The sequence below is a fragment of the Eulemur rufifrons genome, chromosome 23 (genome assembly GCF_041146395.1).
Source record: "Eulemur rufifrons isolate Redbay chromosome 23, OSU_ERuf_1, whole genome shotgun sequence".
Lineage (NCBI taxonomy): Eukaryota > Metazoa > Chordata > Mammalia > Primates > Lemuridae > Eulemur > Eulemur rufifrons.
Genome location: NC_091005.1, coordinates 11,210,252 through 11,219,391, shown reverse-complemented (window position 1 = coordinate 11,219,391; position 9,140 = coordinate 11,210,252). Strand labels below are relative to the sequence as shown.

Here is a 9,140-nt window from a genome sequence, read left to right as displayed (position 1 = left end):
ACCCAGGGAGGCCCTAGAGGTGGCCAAAGCCCCAGGTCCTCCCACTCTTGTCACCTTACTACAGCAGTAAAACACATTGTGTCTGCAGTCCCAGCTCAGAATTTCTGTCATGAATCCCACAGTGCTGCAAAGATTGAAGATGGAAGCTTACACTTAGCACAATCCTTTCTGGGGTGGATCCAGGAAACCTTCCTCAGAAGTGACCCAAAGGCCTAGGACAGGGAGCAGGATGCCGACAAGAAGGAACAAGGCCTCCATGTTCCATTCTTGACAAATCTAAACCTGTCTAGAAAGTTGATAATGTTCTCATTCTGCAGAAAAGTCTACATGACTCAACTGGGCAGCAGGTGTCAGGGCTATTAGAGCCAGACTCCTTCCCCAACTTGGGCCTGCTCATGTCCCTTCCCCTGCCTGAGGATCCTGGGAACAGAAGAAGAGTGTCATCCCAGGTTCAAGGTCTAGTCTGAGTCAGCAGGTGACAGGGAGGTGGCTCGCCTGGCCAAGAAGCAGGGGCCCCACAACGCTGGTCAAGTATGACAGCTGTGTGTTGGATGCCTCCTTTGTGTCCAGTGATGAGGCCATCAGCAGCCCCATGTTGTTGACCAGGAGGATCAGGCTTTTGCCTCTCAGATACTCACATACCTGTTTCTGAGCCAGCTGAATGGATGTGGGGTCTGTGACATCTTTGGAAATGAGGCGGAGCTGGCTTCAGGCCCTTGCCCAATCTTCTTTCCACTCTTTCGCTTGGCTTCTGCTTCTTGACAGCCCACCCCTCCTGGGAACTCCTATGCCTCATATTGACCCTGGGCTATGCGTGGGGGCTTCATGCATGGGATCTGCCTTCTGAAGGGTCTCCCTTTCACCACGTCTTTGTTGCAGTCAGCTGAACAGATATCAGAGCCTTTACATCCTGACCTACAGAGAGCGGGCAGTTCACATCTCCCCAAGGGTTGCTCACTTGGTTGAGATTCAGAAATGGTCTGGATTGGCCAGGCACAGTGGCTCACACCTGTGATCCTAGTACAGTGGGACACCAAGGTGAGAGGATCACTTGAGGCCAAGAGTTCAAGACCAGCCTGGGCAACATAGCAAGACCTTGCCTCTATGAATTTTTTTTTTTTAATTAGCATGAGTGTGAATCAGGCATAGGCACCAGAGTGGGGACCAGGTAGTAGGGGTATGAGAGTGACCATGGCAGAGAATCCCACCTCAGGGAAAAGAGTGGCTCAGGCTGTGCCCTGACCAAGGAAGGATCTGCAGGTTTGATTCTTGTTCTGCCAGGTCCCAAAGCTCTTGGAGGAGAGGAGACAAGAGTGACCCTGGGCCACACAAACCTTCACCCAGCTCAATAGTACCCTGGCAGCCTCTTGTCTGTGCCTGGTGCCCATCAGGGTTCCGGCCTGCAACAAACACCAGTTTGGGAGGCTGGGGCAGTGCCAGCAGCTGCTGTATCAGCTTTAGCCCTAGGGCATTGTTGGTACCTGTCACCAGGGAACTGTTGGGGCTATACTGGGTCATGGAGCCAAGGAGGTTCTTTATTTATTTTTTTTTTTTTACTTTCAAAATATTAAGGGGTTACAAATGTTATAGGTTACATGGATCATTTTTGTAATGCTTGAGTCCTGGCTATAGGTGTGCCCATCACCCAAATAGTGTTCGTAGTACCCATTAGGTTGGTTTATTCCCCTTTTCTCCTCCCCAGCCCCGTTGCTTTCCCATGAGTTTTACTTTCCTCTGTGCACATGTGTGCTCATCAGTTAGTTCCAATTTAATAGTGAGTACATGTGGTGTTTGTTTTTTCATTCTTGAGATACTTCACTTTGGCATCCATCTGTCTACTCAGCCTCCATCTGCCTGTGGCAGCCTTGAATCCTTGTGGGTGGAAATGGTGGCAGACATTAACCTGACACCCCTGTGACCAACCTCTTTGCCTACTAGAAATGGAAGTAAATATGGTCAAGAGTTCAAATGCAATGTCCAAAGGTGGCAGGAGTGTAGAGACAAAGTCCCTCTCCCTGAGGGTGTGGAAAGAGCTGTCGTGTTCAGGAGGGGTGGACATGGCTCCTTTCATGGGACAAGAAGGGACTCTTCAGGGGCTTCTTGAGGGAAGACAAAGTTTCTAGGGTGGGGAGATTTGGGGTTCGTCCCTTGGCCAGGAGCCAGCAGAGCATTCACAAGTTGCAGCTCAAAAGAGACATAGGCCCGGCTGGAACATTTTCCTGTAGCCGGGAGTATCCTAGCTAGAGTGCAGCGGCGTCATCATAGTTCACTGCAACCTTAAACTGCTGGGCTTGAGCATTCCTCCTGCCTCAGCCTTCCAAGTAGCTGAGACACATGCCACCATACCTGGCTAATTTTTCTACTTTTGGTAGAGATGGGGTCTCACTGTTGCTCAGGCTGGTCTTGAACTCCTGACCTCAAGCGATCCTCCCACCTCGGTCTCCCAGAATGCTAGGATTACAGGCATGAGCCACTGAGCCTGGCCTGTTTGTTTTTTGAGACAGGGTCTCTGCTCTGTTGCCCAGGCTAGAGTGTAGTGGCGTCATAATAGCTCACTGCAACTGCAGACTCCTGGGCTCAAGCGATCCTCCTGCCTCAGCCTCTCAAGTAGTTGGTACTACAGGTGTATGCCACCATGCCCGGCTAATTTTTAAATTTTTTGTAGAAACGGGGTCTCACTGTTGCTCAGCTGGCCTCAAAATGGCTGCAAGTGATCATCCTGCCTCGGCCTCCCAAAGTGCTAGGATTACAGGCATCAGTCAGCCACCGTGCCCAGCCACCACTGCAGCTTTCTTATGTTCACTGTTAGCGTGGCATATCCTTATCCATCCATTTATTCTTATTTTATTTATGTCTTTATATTTAAAGTGAATCTAATTATAGATAGCATATAGGTAGATCTTGCCTTTTTATTCATTTGAGAATCTTTGCGTTTTACTTGGCATTTTAGTACATTTACATTTAATTATTGCATAAATTATTGATATGATAGATTTAATTCTGTAATTTACTATTTGATTTCTATTTTCCCCTGTTTTTGTGCCTCTGTTCTTGTTTTGGTTTTGGAGGCAGAATTCAATATTTGGGCATACTTTTCCAAACCATTTATCAGGCAATGTGAAAGGTTGCTAATTTTGAGTTATTTCTAAAACAAGAGAGAACTTAGCCACAGGTCCAGGCTGCAGTATCAGCAGTCCTACCACTTGGGCCAAATGGTCTGGAAGATCCCATCATAGAGAAAGATGCCGAGAGAAGCCTTGGGCAAACCCTGAAAAAAAAGTCACAGGGAAAACCTCTGGGACTGGTTAAGCCCAGGCCATCTGTATCAAAGAACTATATACCATTAGAAGAACAATTTCTGACCTTGGTATTGACTGAGTTTATGATCATGGGTTATCATATGATCATGTGGCTAGAACTGCCCATCCTGAGCTGAGTGCTGGCAGACCCACAAGAATCATTAGGTTGGCCAGGCCCAGCAGCAAATCCATTATTATTGAGATGTTGTACATCTCAGATGAAGCTTGCACACATCCAGATGATACAAGTAATTTATATAAACAAGTGGCTCAAATACCAATGTCACCTAACACTGTTGTACTTATGCCTCTCACTTAGCTCACACACATGCCATTATCTGGGATTCCCAGTAAACAGCTAATGGAGCAAAAGAAAGTCCAAGCTTGGTTTAAGGATAGGTCGCCTTTGTTCAAAGGAGACAAACAGAAAATGAACTGCTCTTGCTCTATCCTCCCGATGATGAAGGAAAATCTTCCCAATGGGCAAAGGTGTGGGCAGTACACCTGGTCATCTGCTTTGTGTGGAAAGAGAAGTGACCCAAGGTAAATGTACATATGGATTCATGTGCAGTGGTAAGGGTCTTAGCTAACTGCTCAGGGCTCTAGAAGGAGTAAGATTTGAAGATGGAGGAAAAAGATCTGGAAGAGAAGCATGTAGTTGGATCCATGGGACTGGACACAAATATTGAGGATTATTGATCTCACTTTAGTGCTCACCAGAGAGCATTCACACAGAATAATACTAAACAAACATGAGACAAGATGATCCTTCCAGCCAGTGTCATCAGCCTTTGCTCTCAGCCACTCCAATGCTTAGCAACAAGCTCATGAATATAGGAGCCAATATGGCAGATATGGAGGACATGCCTGAGCCCAGTGGCAGGACTTCGTTCTCACAGATGTAAACCCAGCTCCTGATACTACTGAGTTCCACATTCTAGGAACAGACACCAAAGATAATCCCCAGATATGTGTTCCTCAGTGAGACCAACCAGCCTCTTGGTGGCTGGTTGATTACAGCAAATGGCTTTCACCCTGGAAAGATCAATGTTTCATCCTGAATGGGATTGATGCATACTCTGGGTATAAAATACCTTCCTGCCTGCAGAGCCTCAGTAGCCCCCAGTCTCTATGGGTTTACATACGGCATCCAACAGGAATCCCATGCAGCATCACCATAGGTTAAGGGAAGCATTTATGGTAAAGGACATGAAGCAGTAGACACATGACATGGAAATCACTGGTTCCACCAAATACTGCCCAACCCAGATGGTGCTGGCCTGACAGAGGCCAAGCTGAGCCACCATCTTAGGGTATGGTTCTGCTTTGTGGACTATGAATGAACCTTCATCACCCCATGCTCAAGTCCAGACTGAAGGCTGACAGTTTGGGAGATCAGTAGGTGTCACAGGGTGATGAGATACGAGGCCACATGATGCCTACTCCCTAGCACTTCATTCTTTCCATAATTGAGTATGAGAGAGAATAGGACATGGACCCTGATTAGGTGTGTCACAGATAGAAGGGACATGTGCCATCATTGGGACATGGTACCCTAGATAATGACCCAGAGGGAGATTATAATTCTGGGCCCTGGGGACCAGGCTGCTGAGGGAAGGCAAGAAAGAAAGGAGAGGGGAAAACAGTAGAAATGGGGAAAGAAGGGCAAGGAATGGTTAGATGCCTTAAACAAATAGGGGGATGTGGGTTCTAAAATTGGTGGGTGTTTGGAAGAGTATGAAAACCCTCTGTAGGGGGTCGCCTGGGTGAGCTGATTTCCTGCAGGGGTCTTCATTCCTGCTGCAACCAAGACAAAGTGGTGAGTGGCATTGAGATTCCAGCTGGCTGGTGACTGGCTGCTTTAGAGTGCCACTGTGACTTCAGATCAGCACTGCAAGTCCAGCTGTGTCCTTGGATGTCATATGTTCTGCAGCCCTCGCTGATGATAAGAGTCCATCCAGTGCATGCTTAGGTGCTGGCATGACTGAAGGACCAGGAATGTCATGGACTGGGAGGACCATGTGGTGCTCTAGGGAGCTTTCCCAAGGAGCTGACCAGGCCGCAGAGCACCTCTGCCTAGGGCTCTGGGAGCAGCCCAGTTAATACTTTCCCTTTCCCCTGCACCCCTTCCCACTCACTTAGTCCCCTCTCTGCCTTCAGCACACTGTGTTTCATCCTCGGGCTGTCAGGAAAGCCTTAAAATTACCTCTAGGCTCTAGCATAAGACAGGTCCCCAGTAAAATTAACCACTCTACTTCTCCTCCTTTCTTCTTTTCACGTGATGGGTATGCACTAGTAATGGAATGAAATCATCCATAAATTATCACCATATGGCGATACACTTGGCAGAAATGCAACTTGTCGCACATCAAGCAGCAGAGCCAAGTGATAAGAGCACCTCTTATGATCTCTGTCCCAACTACTCAGCTCTGCTTGCTGGAGCCCAAAAGCAGCCATAGGCACCATGGAGCGGGTGAACCTGGCTATCTTCCAATGAAACTGTATTTCTGCACACTGAAATTGGAATTTCAGATAACTTTCATGTGTCCCAAAATAGTCTTCACTTGATTTTTTTTTTCAGCTATCTAAAAATGTAAAAACCATTCTGGGCTCATGGGTTGTATAAAACCTGGTAGGGTTCTACTCTTGGAAATAGGTTTATTCTTCTTTCCCTCTGTCCAAGGTCATGCTGCAAGAGAAGAACTGTGCCATAGTTATGTGTCCTCACAGATGACCACCGAGAAAGCCACCATGCCTGGCCATCATGACCTCAAGCCTAGCAACTTGCTGAAGCCCCTGCAGTGCTGGGGACCCAGGCGTCTTTGTGAGGTTGTGCACACCCTTGCTGCCTGGGTGGTCCATCTGGGGATCTGGCTGCCCCCCTCCCTGCCCCCAGCCACATGCTACCTGGAGGTTGGGCCTGAGGCTTTGCTCTGTGGCCACAGCCACCCCTTCTATTTTTCCCTTCAGCCAGAGGGAGCCCTAAGTTCATCTGGAGGGGTTATCCTATCTTCCATCTGTTTCCATGTATAATCTTGTCTTTACTCACAAGTCCCTCCTTCATGATTTATAGAACAGTTTGCATAATATAATCCCAACTGCATTAAAAAAAAAATAGATGTACATGTAGGCTTATGTAAGCAAAGAAACTTTCTGAAAGAATTGGCCATGCTTCCCTCTGGTGGTGACACACGTTGAGGGAAGTCCTGTGGGGGATAATTTTTATCTTTCTCTTTTACCCCTCTGATCATTGCAAAATGATTTTGTGTGTATGAAATTGTATGACTTTTATAATTAAAATAGAAAAACTAATTCAAAAAAGACAAATGCTAGAAGCCAAAGTCAGCTTTAATATTCTGCTATCACTAACAGGACAACTGTTTGAAAACTCTACAGAAACATGGGAAATGTTCATAAATGGCCCTGTGAAGGCTTCTGGTCACAGGATTATGTGAGTGCCGCAGCTACCCCAGGAGTGGTGAGTATTCACCACACCCGATTTCCTTCCTGGACACACAAGAAGATGACATTTTGCAGCCTCCCTGCAGTTAAACTGAGGTCCAGTGACAGAGTTTTGGACAGTAAATATGGGCAGAAGAGACATACCCCACCTCCAGGCCCTGTCCTTAAAAGCATCCCACCTGATTCACTGGCCCTCTCCTTTCATTTACCAAACTTGGAAACCACACGTTCCAGATGGTGTAATTTATAGCATGATGGAAAAAGCTGGATCTCCAAGGAAATCTGGCCAGTCTGCACTGGAGTACATTTTTATGGCATGAAGCCAATGAGACTTGAACATTAGCAGAAGCGTGTGTGGTTTAACTCAATGGTTTTCAAAGCATGGTCCTTTCAGAGTATCCACAAAGTCTACATTAGTTTCACAATAATACTAAGGTGTTATTTGTCTTTCCTGAGTGTTCCATGGGGTTTTCCAAAGGCTACATGACATATGATGTTGAAACAGGTTGAATGAAGGAGGAGGTATGAGAATCCACTCTTCTATTAAGCCAGACATTAAGGAGATTTGCAAAAATACAAAACAATGACACTCTTCTCACCTTCTTTTTGCTTTGGAAAAATGTAATTACTTTTCATTAAAAAGATATTATTTGTGTTAGCATGTAATGGATTTATTATGTAATTTTAAATGAATTAATAAACATGTAAACTTTTTCTCCACTTTAATTTCTCATATGGTCAATATTGATGGATATAACCCACATGACCAAAATTCTTTGGAGCCCTCCATAATATTGAAGAGTGCAAAGGGGTCATGAGACCAAAAGGTTTGACACCCTTGGCTTTGTGACAGGTACCCATCCCGGAAGCAAGCCATTTCAATCTGGAAACATACATATAGTACTTCTATTATGGGAAATTCTCTTGAATTATTTCTTAGATTTTTCTCTCCTTAGTTTTCTCTATTTTTACTTTTCAGAATTCTGAGTCTGATATTGGACTTCCTGCACTGGTCTTCCAATATTTTTTTAATCTTTTCTTTATATTTTTCATCTCTGTCATTTTTTGTCTCCTCTTATTATCCTTCCCAAACATCTCTGTCATTTTGCTCTACTTCCTAGAGATTTCCTCAACTTTATTTCCAAACTTGTATTGAGTTTCCCACTTCTACTATTATATTTTTCATTTTTCAAGAACTTTAATATTGCTCTCTGGGATTTCTTTTTTTATTTTGAGGCTTGCAGTTATTGTTTTATGAATGTAATGTCTTCTCTATTGTCTCTGGGAATATTAACACAGAACATACATTTCCTCTAACTTGTTTTGTTGTTATTGTTTCCATCTCTGTTTTCCATGTTGCCTTTATTTCTCTGGAGTCTTCTGGTTGTTGGTTGTTTGCTTATGTAGAAGAGTCAGGTCCTAAAAACCGATTGGGAGGAGTGAACATTGAATAGAGCTTGTTCATGATTTCAGTGTAGTATGACCTGAGTGGTCATTTCCTTTAGAACCTCCTTTCCTCCCCACTCTGCTTGATGTCAATATATTTAGGTCTTTTCTCTTGAGGTCTCTCCTGCCTGCAGGTATATGCTGTCTGTTGGCATTCTAGATCATTCCTAGGGAACAACAGGGATGTCTACATATTCAGTATATAAACTTTTCAATCTTTGAGCTTTTAGGACGATAACCTGATCCTTAACTTCTTGATGTCCCTCAGTCTAGAGACACTGTCTTCTCTATCATCTGCTGAGGTGGGAGAAGGGCAGCCCCATGTGGATTGAGCTGAGGAAGGGATCTGGGGTTCAAATCCATCTTTTTTTTTTTTTTATTAAGGGATCTTCCGGTGAGGACCAGAAAACCTGCTAGGCAAATTCTAAAAGAGCTGTAAGACTATCTTCTTTTTTTTTTTTTTAATAATTTTTTTATTGTGGTGCCCCCTCTCTCACAGTAACCAGGCACAGTGGCTCATGCCTTAATCCTAGCACTTTGGGGAAAATATTTCATCATTCCTGTGTTAGTCTGCTCGGGCCGCCATAACAAAATACCTTAGACTGGCATCTTAAACAACAGAAATTTATCTTCTTACAGTTCTGGAGGATGGAAATCTGAGATCAGGGTGACTTCAGGGCCAGTTTCTGGTGAGGGCTCTCTGTGGCTTGCATGTGGCTGTCCTCACATGGCAGAGAGAGCTGGTGTCTCTTCTTATAACAGCATGAATCCTCATGAAGGCCCCACCCTCATAACCTCACCTAAACCTAATTATCTCCCAAAGGACCCATCTCCACACACCATCACATTGGGGGTTAGGGCTTCAGCATATGGATATTGAGGGGATACAATTTAGTCCATAGCAATCTCAAACAGAAACCCTGTATCCATTAA

General features: G+C 45.1%; 1 non-coding gene across 1 annotated transcript; it reads right to left on the bottom strand.

Annotated features, from left to right (window-relative positions):
- Positions 1-8,589: 8,589 nt before the first annotated feature.
- Positions 8,590-8,651, bottom strand: LOC138374024 (U7 small nuclear RNA). Its single transcript, XR_011231310.1, has one exon. It is a non-coding gene; the product is annotated as a U7 small nuclear RNA (small nuclear RNA).
- Between the last annotated feature and the right edge of the window lie 489 nt (positions 8,652-9,140).